The sequence below is a fragment of the Puntigrus tetrazona genome, chromosome 13 (genome assembly GCF_018831695.1).
Source record: "Puntigrus tetrazona isolate hp1 chromosome 13, ASM1883169v1, whole genome shotgun sequence".
Lineage (NCBI taxonomy): Eukaryota > Metazoa > Chordata > Actinopteri > Cypriniformes > Cyprinidae > Puntigrus > Puntigrus tetrazona.
In genome coordinates, this window is record NC_056711.1 from 4038391 (window position 1) to 4050746 (window position 12356).

The window sequence follows — 12356 nt, forward strand, 5'->3', positions numbered from 1 at the left end:
ATCTATCTAGCCATTTATTTTCAACACACTGTCTGGGAACTGTTAAGCAGCTTATCAAGTTGTAATCAGTTCTTGTTTGCTAATTATATGAAACATAGCTAAACTGAATGGGTTTTAAATGTTGAAAGCGCGCGACTTTGAGCTTGCGTTAATGCATGATTCACCCATCACTTGATCATACTTTTTAGGGTGGATCACGGTTTTATGATCAATACAACAAACATTACAGTACAAAAAATGTCTCTCTTAAACAAAATGAAGTTGCTCTACTGTAAAATAGTGAATAAAGACCTCTGAATTTGTAGATAAAGTTTCCTTCAAAATAACCTCATTAGAAATGGTAAAGATTTAAAATTTGCTGGTTATTGGATACATGCCTGGATATTTTGGACTTCGATTCGATCCTCTCTCTTTTCACTGTAGAGCTTTGCAAAGGTAGGCGCTGTGGGTGTTGATAAGGATGTATCTGAGTTCAAACAATTCTGAAATTAGTGTCAAAAAACCTGTTAAAAAGTCAAGTACTATGAATGGCTCTAAGCATGTTTTATATATTGTAGGCAGAAACAAATTGAATTGTACAGAGGCGACAAAGAAGAAATCAGTTAGCCAAATACATTTTTATACTTTTGTCATAAACATAAACATATATATATATATATATATATATATATAATGACAGTATAAATAATGATAAATAATAACAATATATTTGTTTGAAAATATTTTTGTCCTACCGAGAGCTCAAGCAGCCTACTGTTCTATAGTTACCTCAAATTTCTGTTTCAAGCAACTACACCGTGGTAAAAACACATGCTGCCCTCTTATAAGTTTGTGCGTTTTATAAATAAATAAACATATTTACTTGTGTAGAAAAAATGTGCATTTATTTAAAACCATAACTTCTTGTGCTTGAATTTCCTGTGATGCTAGAAGTGTTACAGTCAGTCTGTACTGTGAAAATGCATTTGTTTGAATATTTAGCAGCTCTATTTTTATAACATACAGTACAATTACTTATAAGCACTCTCATGTCTGAAGTACGATTATGATTTAGTAATTCTGGTAATGCATTGATATCTTCATGTAATTTCAGAATGTACTATAGAGTGCATCTTCCTGAGGTTTCTGTTTGAAACATGATCACCACAGATCACACTTGCCTGTCTTATCAGCTTCAGCATGCTAGAGGGATTATCTGATTCATGCCACAGACTGTCAGCTCATCTATGTGAGTTTGTTTCCAAACATAGCCTTATTGTGTGTGAGAGTTTGCACCTGTATGTATTGTATTCCATGGGCTAGAGGAGAGAAAGAGAGCTTTTGTTTTGTTTATATTGTATACTTATGAGTCAGAGGCATCTCTGGTAAACACACAGTATGCCTCTGCTGGCATCTCGAACAGTGAGATAAGACCTTATAGATACACAGTGATTTCATTGCCCAGTTAAGCCTTAGCTCCTTCTTGTCCAAAAAGAAATTAAAGTCATCATGTCCACTGCCAAAGAGTTCTGTCACACAGAAACACACATGTGCAAAAGCCAGTATGCATGTGACCAAACCATCTCAGTATGTAAATATTTTTGTAAGAGAAAAAGGAAATTAGAGTGGTTATGGTGTGAAGCTTGAGAGAGCACAAAACATAAAGCTATATATTCTAAATGATTGAATACCATTAGTTAACTCCTGAACTAAACTATAGAGAAGCAATTTTACTTGCATGCTTATTATTTAAAATATAACACGGGTGCAAAAAAATGCAAAAAAAAAACCTGCAACTAAAATGCAAAAAACAAAAAGATTTTAATCTGAATATTAGTGTATTAAGTGCAGAATTAACATACTGTTTTATTTTTGTACCCAACTGCTGTCTTGAGCCTGTTAGAAGTGTATGTTTAGCTGTTTTGTGCAATGTTGGGTGGTTTTTGTGTTGCCCAGCTTTTGGGTTGATGGTTGAGACAATGCACTGACAGCAAGCTATACACACCTCACCTCATCAGCGCTTCAGCTGGTGAGTTACAGCTGAAATGCAGGCTATTCTAGTTGACCTCCCAGGACCAAACCGAGATAGTGTGGAGTTGTGTGACCATGGCCATGGCTGTTAACTCCACAAATGTCCAGTCTTTAAACAATCTGATTTATTCAGATTTCAGACATTTCACTCTCAAAAACCAATTTTATGGTATTTTGTTTCATTTTGTTTAGAGAGATTTGGCAGCTAGTGCCATTTAACTATAGGTATTTCTCATGTCAAAGAAGAAAAGATTTAGAACAACCTTAAGGGTCAGTAAATAACAGTGTTTCTTTTTTGAGTAAACTGTCCCTTTTAAACAGAGCCAGTCTACTTGTACATTGCTGAGTGTATTCTCTCTTCCTTTATAAATGTTGTAGGCTAGTCATGCCACATGATTATCTCCTACTTTCACCTGATCAATGGTGCCATTTAGAAATGGACATTTTCAATTACTGCCACTTGGCTACAGTCTGAAAGCTAAACACCGGGCTACTGGGCGAGCCTCTAATTGATCGTTACTTTCCCTTTCGGGTTTTAAATCTACCACACTTCAAACATTGCTTTCATTTTACTGCTAGAAGAAGAAGAGCAAGGCTGTAAAATGTATGCGAGCATTTCCTCTATTTCATTTGCCAGTTCAGTAGTAGAATCCATCATGGCATGATGCATGGAAATAAGAATCTGTCAGTAGCTGCTACAGACCGAATAAAGACCTAGAGTATCACATAACATGACTGGCGATCGGAAGTGATAAGTGATTATTAAGAAAGACAATGCGCTCTTCTGCCAATGTCTTTGGGCGGCACGTAATCTTAAAAACCAAGCACTCCGATGTCGCCCAGGCTTTCCAAGGCTGTTAATTGACTGGGCATCTTTTTCTGGTTTCTGGTCTTTTGTTTTTCATGTTTTAGAAAAAGTTCACGATAAAATTAGAGCGTGAAAATATGTGAGAGCACACTGGCAGTTTTATACCTGTGGTATGCACGAGTTCACGTGCTGTTTCACCTTGTGTTTTGTCTTCCAGAATCTCATTAATAGCGGAAGGAATTCAAAAATGTACGGATGCATTCACTTTGAACTGGGTTTCTTGAACAGGCCAGTATACGCTGACAGAAAACAAAATCCCACCACCAGTCACATTTTTGCGGACGGTTTCCTCACTGGAAAGCTAGGGTGAGCCTTCAGTGAGCCAGGGGTAGATATGCAGAGACCAGGGGAAGACAGAACAAGCAGCTTTGTCACATTAGCCACTTTCGTATCAGTACTGGTAAATAGAGATTATGTGTGAACGACCTTTTCAACAATGCCATGGAATTCTAAGATACTCTGCTGTTGCTGTGAAAACTTTCACGTGCATCTAACGGATAAACTGCACACTCGTTAGTGGATATTTCATTTAACAGTTTGCCTTGTACATTTAACTCAAGCAACATTACACTCGCATTTCAGTAGTTTCAATGAAACCACATAATCTTTTCCCTGAATTAAGCTAAGCTGGAAGGTTGTGTATCGCGCCAACGATGCGTTATCTTTATGCATATATATAAAGCTAGAGTAAGTCATAGGTGCGCTTTGTCTTTATATTGGTCCTATTTTGTCAAACCTTGCATATGCGTCAAACTTAATTCCTGAAGTAAACTTATGTATAAATTGTTGTGGACTATCTGCCCAGTCTGGGAGCGTTCTAGACAGATCTCGTTCTAACTACAGCCAAGTATAAAAGAGTTAATATGTAGTTTTTAAGATTCAACAAAGGCAGACCAACTCAACCAATTTAAACATACAAATTGTAACATTTCATTAAATCGTCACGATTGCCGTCGTCTCTGCACATTAAACTGGAATGAGAGAATAGATTAAAAATCACGTACTTGACCTTTAAATCTTCCTGTGAGATTTGGTATTGCTTGAAAAATTTAATAGGAGCCAGTGCAATAACATGCTTTCTCAGCTGTAGTTCATTACAGCTGTTGCCTTACCCTTTCATTGAAAGATATCAAGAGAAGCTACTAGGGTGACACATACATAACTCTGTACTAAGCTTGAAAATGGTTACCCGTTGGTACCTCAATCACATATGGTCTCCTATTGGAAAAAAGTCTTAAAAACAAACAGGAACTGAGAGAAATGCAGTGGCATGTCTGATACAGCGAGTGAGTGAATGACATAACTGATTTAGTCACATGCTGATCATATGGGATTGTGAGAAATTGGTGATTGCTAAAGCACAAATGATGTTGAGGATTTTGTTATTAGCAATCAGACTTTCTTAGGATAATAAATATTGTATATAAAATTAAAATTGATAAAATGCCCCATACATAATACATCTATATACATTGTTACATTGTGAAAATTCTGACTTCCCCCCAGCATGAAAAATTTTCATTTCGTGCCACTTATTCTGCGTTTCCTATTGCGTAATTGGGAAAAAAAAAAAAATCAGGTTAGGCACTGAAAAAGTTTGATGTAATGCATTTTTGAATTGACGTTCCTAAAAACGTTTGCAGTTTGTGTTTTAAAATCGAGTGGTTTTCTCACTAGTCAGGATGTAAAGCGTGCCTGTTACTCAGTGTGCGCAATGCTATTTGAAGCTGCGTCAGAATACACTCATCACGCTAACGCACTGTGAATAGCAAGTGAGAAGATGAGCAATTTTGGCCACAGTATGCAGGAATGAATAAAATGCATCATATCCTCTCATGTTCCACTTAACACAAATGCTAAATATGGCAATGATGCGGCTAGGCAGAAGGCAGAGATGAAATCTCAGTTTTGTTCTCTTTTTGCCAAGCTAGATTGATCTTCACCGTTGTGTTGTGGAGTGAGCGTCTAAGCATTTTTACTGGCAGTTACATCCTTAACAACTCAAACTGTAACCACCTTTTACCTTAGCACATAGCAATGCCTTGGCGGCCACCATTTACCCAGCTAGACTCTTTGATAAAATGTGCATGTGGCAACACTTCGGCGAAATGATTCTTCAAGAATTCAAATTGAAATGTTCACACAGTGGTGCTAAAATGACTCTCTATCTAGTTTTATTCAAACGAATTACATCGCGGTTTAGTTTGTTGGTTATTGTATCACTTGATTTCAAAAAATTAAATATTAGTGACACTAAGAGGTTGATGCTTTGCGTTTGAAATAACATATCATACCCTCAAACCCAATTTGATAATTTTAACAAAAGCAATTAAACATGATGAAACACAGCTCTTTTTATGTAATTGGGATTTAACACCTGAGTTCAATGCTTAATAATCAATAATCACTAATTTGTAATCATAATTTATTGATTGTATTTACTTAGGCTTTGTTTTGCAGTTCCTTGTATTATAAGAAGAGGTTTCTTGAGTCAGACATCAGTTTGAAACTATTAAAAATGTAACTGGTTTAGTATTTATGTATGTCAGGCATATCAAAGCAAAAAACAAAAAAAAACCCACACTCGTCTTACCTGGTTTTGCTTTCTTTGAAATATGCACAAATAACTACATAATCCGTAGCACAGAGGAGTTTGCCAAATGTGCTGTATCAATTAACCACAAGGTTACAATTTTCTTCCCTGCCTCTCTATTTTTTTGTTTTTGTTTAGTTTTTGCATTTAGGGGTCAGACTTCCCTCGGCCTCCACACCTGGAAGTCTGCATGCGTTAAATTGAGAGCCAGGTGATAGAAGGGAATGTCTGACCTGAGTTGCACTCGAACATCTTTTCTCTCTCTTTCTCTCTGCTCCACCGATCCAAAAAAGGAAATGTAATATAAAGCTGAATTAAATCTCCTTCTGGCTGTTCTATTTCATATTTAATCCATCAGCCCACATATCTGTATTCAAGGTTTTACACCTGGATTGTCACTTGGCATCTCGTATCCATTTTTGGGTGTATGAGACATCTGGATGTATCCTCGAGAAGATACCACTTCTTTTAGGCCCTGTTTACTACCTGTTTCGATTTAAAAAAAAAGAATTCAGAATAGCCGAAGTTGTGTACACTAGCATTTCATGCTTTTCCAGAATCTCCATTTACAATACACACAACCTAAGCATGTATAGGTAAGATTCCTATTATTTAGGCGCATCTATGTGCCCAGAGATCAGTGAGGAACCTGCCATACACCTCTGGATAGGCAACAAGCTTTGGCTGCGTCAGCCAGCCTCTCGCTGTAAAAAGTTTCTGTAAATCTTGCAGTAACACTGGCAGCTGGATGCCTGTAAATTACTGTAAAATACTTTACAATATTATTTTCTTAATTTATTTGCAGTACAATAAATATCTTCTGTATTTCCATTTCAGTATTTTTTGCCATATAGATTGCACTGTAAAAACATTTAGTGTTTTCAACTAATTTTATTTAAAGTAAGTTCCACAGAAATTTTAACTGAGTCAATTTCTGATTCTAAAGTGATATTTGAATTATCATTTAGTTAAGCTCAACTTTTGTGAAGTAGTTTATATTCCATTAAACTAAAATGATTTATTTAGTCAAACATTTAGAAGACTATGAAGCTGCTTATGCAGTTTACTCTTGTATGTTACCTCCTCAACTAGAACTGATTATTTGGGCATCATAAGAAATTGCTGAGGAACTACGCATGAACATATTTTTATAGTTAAAAAAATGAAAATGATTAACTGGTGTTTATTAATCACTAAAAAGACACTTTACAACACCTAATTAGCCTTTATTTAATAACAATCTCCATTTAAAAAAATTAATAGAAACTAAACATACAGGAATGTAAAATGTCCAGTTGACAAATTTTTTCATTTCTAATTCAACTGAACTAATCAAGCTAAACAAATATTATTGTTCACAATTACTTTTAAAATGAGGCAGAAGTAAATAGTTAAAATAAAAATAATGTAGTAAATAATGATTTATACAATAGAGATTGTGTCAGCGCTGCTTTACAAAGTCAATGCCAGAGGATATAAGTCATTTTTCCAGTTAGTCAGTTAGTTAGGTTTATTCAGTGTTGACATCATCCAGTTTAGTTCTCTTCCAAAACCTCTCTCTAATCAGCCAGAGTCCCCAAATAAGCAGAGAAGGGGTGCAAGGCAAAAACAGAGGGGAAGTTCTTCTCTGGCCAGATGAAACCAGCATGGCGTGGTTTAATTCCAGGCTGCAACACATTTCTGATTGGAGCAAAAGGACACAAATCTACCGTTCTCACGGTCTTTCCCGATCGCCAAAAGGTCTTGGGAGTGAGATCTGTCTCTGGAGCTTATCTAGCTGACATTCAGCGATGTAGAGGTGCTGATCCACCATCTGATCTAGATACAGACTGGATCTGGGTGGCTACATTCACCTCGGAATGAGAATGAAAGAGATTAATATTAGCATATATACCACTGAGAGCGATAAAGCACATTATAAATGCAATAAAAACCACGTGCCAGGGTTTGGTGCCTTGGAGGTTGCATCGAAATCTTGCAATGATGACAAAGCACCAACGTAGTACCTGATACCTTTGGCCACACTTTTAACCTATGTCGATCTTCTCAAAATGCATTGCCATAACCATCTTCACCACTAAAGCTGATATCAAGCGGTCCTGCCTTTTGTTGATGAATAATGACATTTTGCCAATTAATTGATCAGTTGTCCCAGTGTTTACTGAGCCACTTTATTTCCCTGTGCACTATCTAGTGATTCACTACTTGGGGAACTGACTGAGACACTTTGAGCGGCCTTGTGAAACGATTCAGTTAGGAGCGACAAACTTTTTCTTCCAAAGCGCCATTCATGATTCTCTGCTGTTTTTCTCTAGTAATGCCAACACAAGCTAAATATGTCAGGATTACCCATAGCACTTTCTGCTGTACATTATCACAAGAATTTACAATTAGATGTCGCATGTGGTTTTCTGTGCTAAAACTAAATACATTCACAAGCTAAATATGACAAGATTACAGTCACTGATCACTTTCTATTTACCTCATGGACTTACTAAATAGAGAAAATACAATGTACAGTATTTTGTAGTTTTTGTGTATTATTTCCAAAAACGATGAAATATAGTTGGCAGAAATGTAATACAGGTGAGTGCGGTGATTATGTCAAATATACAGTAATGTGTAAAGTCTAATGAACTAATTTTACAATTTAAACAATTGTCTGATATCACTTCATCATAATTGAAAAGTTAATTAAACTGCAATTAATACAGATAGTACATTACAAAATGCTTATTTTATTACCTATTATATTATAGGATGAATGTGTTTATATTGTAACTATAACAGCTATAATGTAAAGACAACATCAATATTTCCGAGATATGAAAGATATATGACTGTATATATGACTGCGCGATGACAACCGTGAACCAAACAGTTTGCACATTCACAATGAAATGTGTGGAAGAAGAATGGGATTTCTCTTGGGATTTAACGTCAGTTGGCCCTCCTAGAGACACCTAAGCTGTCTAAGTTCATTGCAAAAATGACATATTTTTGCTGGTGAGTAGACTGTAATTGCTTCTGCTCACTTGTATGTGCTTAACTGTGTCAAGTATTTGTCAGTTTAATTTTGCATTCTGCGTCGACCACTTTAATCTATTAATGATTGCAATAAGTATATAAAAAATAAATAAAAAACTTACTGTTTTAATAGCTTTTGACAGGTGTGGTAAAATAATTTGTGGTGATATAAATTTTGACAGGTTGACAAGCTCTGCACCCTCTTTACAGAATTCCAGCTAATCTGTGACTTTTACTTTAACTGAATGAACCTGCAAGCTCAGGAAAATTTTTTTATTGCAGTATGCACTTTTGACATAAAAAGAAATACTACATATAATACTAAGACATTAATGCACGCATGCATCAGAACACAGGATACACTTCAAATAAAACAGGATATGCTAAAAGATACATTGGCCAAGTGGCAATTTATTTTATTTTTTAAGATAAAAGTGTCATTAATTATAATTTGCACTTACAAATTGCATATAAAATTACAAAATTAATGTTTTAAATATAAGTATAGAAATATGCAATGATAGAAACTGATGATTCATTCAGGAATTAAGAAACTGTTTTCTTGATTTTTCATAAATGATTCGAATCAGAATCATTCTAGGTGTTCAAAAAATTCTATAATAGATTGGAATGGTTTAAATTAATCTGCAATGGAACACTGCTGTGTGAAGAGATGCCCAACATGGCTTTGTTTAGAACTGTTTTTTTGCCAAAAGGAGCAAAAATATTTAAATGTTAATTTCTTGGTTATTGAATTTGTTGCCCTGACACTTAGTGACTCTGCACCAAGAATCCAAGGGAATGAATACCTTAATCAAATGTGTACTTCAAATACAGTGTACCTTGTTTTAGACGAATGTAAATGCAGTGTAAAACAAAATGTTGTGGTTTACCTAATTCTGCATTTCTGTAAAATGGACAGCTGGCTGTATGATGATTCTGCCCTTCATAGGTATCCTGTTTTGTATCACACAGAAATCAGCAGTTCTTCAAACAGGTTGCTTACAACCACAATCCTGTCGGCCACCCAAAACACTGTGGTAACTGCGTAGAGACACGCTAACAACCACCCCAAACATCCTAGCAACCACATAACAACACTCGAACACTGTGTTGTGATCATGAGCAACAGCCAAGAATGGAACGTCTAATGAATTTAGTCATAAATGGTCGACAAGACTTTTAAGCGGGTACTCCGTTTATTACCTGATTAAAAAATCCTACAAAATCTGAACTATGTTTTAAAGACCGTTTGTGTTTTTACACAATTCTGTATATAAGCTAAACTCTTTCTTGCTGGCCTCAAGTCAAGCCAGAACCATTTTTCTGTCTGTCTTTTCTTCCTTTTGTTTTATTTGTGTGAGGTGGTGGATTTAAAATAAATTAGATCGTGTGGGTTTGTTTGAATTGCTTGTATTGATTTTTAAAGGCAGCGAAAGAGCTCATACTGCTGCTACTTTCTCTCAGGAGGCGGATGATTTCTGAACCCAGGGCCATTAGCTAGGCCTCCCAATGCTGTTCCTGTCAGGAGACATCAGTGCGATTCCTCAACAGGAACAGACAACAAAAAGGTCTTCTTACATCTCGCTTCTCATCACATTAGAAGATAGCGTCCTGAAGAAAAGGAAACCAGTAAGCTGGGCGACATTCATGCTTTGTCTGGTTAATGCAGGTTGCCCGACATACACAAGAGTTTAGAAACAGCCCTGACAGGTACCTATGTATGCGTTCAACAGAGGACTTACTTTATTGTTCTGTTTTAAAATAATGGAGTCTCTATTTCTAAGATTCTATCTCCGTTTCTTTCTCTTAACTTGACAAACCGTAAAGCAGACAATGTATCATGGACCTGGTGTTCGGGTTTAGGAGCTGCTCCTGACAGTTTAGTATGCTTCAGGGCTTTTGTTGCCATTCTGGCTCTGCGCTAAGTCACGAGAGTCTATTGGCTCTGTCTGGGTCTGATAGTGGGGCAATGCGTCACATGATGGAGGATGTGTAGATTTGATCTTGAGGTTATTTTTTACACGCTGACGCTGTTCGCATACAACCGAAGGAGGTAATTGGAGTGTAGCACATCCGGATTAATCTGCTGTGTCAGGAGCGGAGGAAGAAGACACCTAGGCCAGTCTCGTTTTACACCTCATTCCCAATTATCACTTCCCAAACTGTCTGGGAGAGCACGGCCAATTAGAAGTCAAAATATCAGTTATTAACAAGCAAACACTGACGTTGCAGTGACAACTGAGAAAGCGGCATTGGCTGTTTCTGAGGATGTTCACGTTCACATGCGTCTAGCATGGCAGAGAAATGAACAGTATAACGCTGCGGTTTTAAAACTTTGCCTATTAACAGAGATCCGAAAACTGGCATGCACAAGAGTTACATACCAGCATTTATCAGCCTGACCTAGTATGAGCCTGACTTCTCTGTCAGCTTTTATTATCAAAATCAGACGTATACCGAAGAGACAGGCGTGAGGTTCTGTCTGGATTCATTTACATAAGCCCACTGTGAGATGAAATGGTGTCTAAATCTATGCCCCAAAACCATTTTTAGGTCAGTAAAATCGTTGTGTAATGTAGCTGACTAGGCTTAAGTTGTTTATTTAAACAGGTTATTGAGAGTGACTTTTGAGGCAGTGCGTGCACCAGTTCGGAGTCGGACAACAGCAAGGTGTCAGGGAATATTGGTATGAGTTACTAACAATGGTCTAGACAAACCTTTCAGTGTAGGAGATGGACTTAAATTGAACTCCCATATTTTACTGCAAGATTCTTTGAAGATAAATTCTTCAAATAGTGGTATGAGAAAGACCGTCAAAAGTCACTCTCAACCTATATCTCTGTAAGGCCTTTAAAAAAAAAATCTGTCTCTGATGAGAACATGTATTTTACAACAATTCAGCTAGTGGTTCTGATGAGGTAGGGTTTTAATTCTTGGTGAAAACGTGTTTCATGATTTTTTGCCTTATTGGAGCCAATAGCCTCTGTGGTGCTTAGTGTGCCAACAATGGCACAGCGTAGTTCTCAACCACTCCAGGTAGATCGGCATTGCAGTTCGGGAAAATTGGCACTTGGATGTTACTGATGGTTTAATTCTTGGTGAAAACATTAATGTGCTTTAAAAAATACTGTAAAGACATCTGATAATTTCTTGGGCCCCATCAAACCTTTATTCTAAAGTGAAGATCATCCTAGTAACCCACTAACAATAATTTAAATCTAGCGAAGAGTTAATAACAAAATAACTCAATTTACAAAGCTAGTAACAAAAGCTTACAAATGTTACTGAGTTATCACAATCTTCAAAATTCCAACTCTCTCTTAAGTATTTGGTTTATACACTTTAGAATGAATTATACATTATGTATTATTCATATGAATTATGAACCTGTATACTGTAATTCTTAGTAGTTCTTGAGGAGGTATGAAAAATATTAGTTACTGATGTCTTGCTAGTTAGTAGTAGTTGCTAGAGTGCTAATATTGTATTACTCATGTGTTCTTGTGTAGTTATTCATTAATGATGGATTCGTTTTCTAAAGTTTTACCTATTATTTTCTACATGTATAGTGTGCACAAAAATCTGACTCATTACAAAGATCTGTCGGTTGAATTATGTACTCTTGCTTACCAGGCGTAATAATCCTCAATGTTGTAAAGGAAACCGAATGGATTTTCACGCATTGAAACTAGACAACTGAATGCAAATGAAATCTCGATGTGGTTTGTTGACTCGTTCTGTGTCAGTGGAAGGTCATAAAAAAGATTAGTTATTAGCATGCTTGGATGAGCTCTTGGTTATTAATCATCTGAAAGTGATGAAGAAAAGTGTAATTAGTTTCTTATTTTAAGGGAA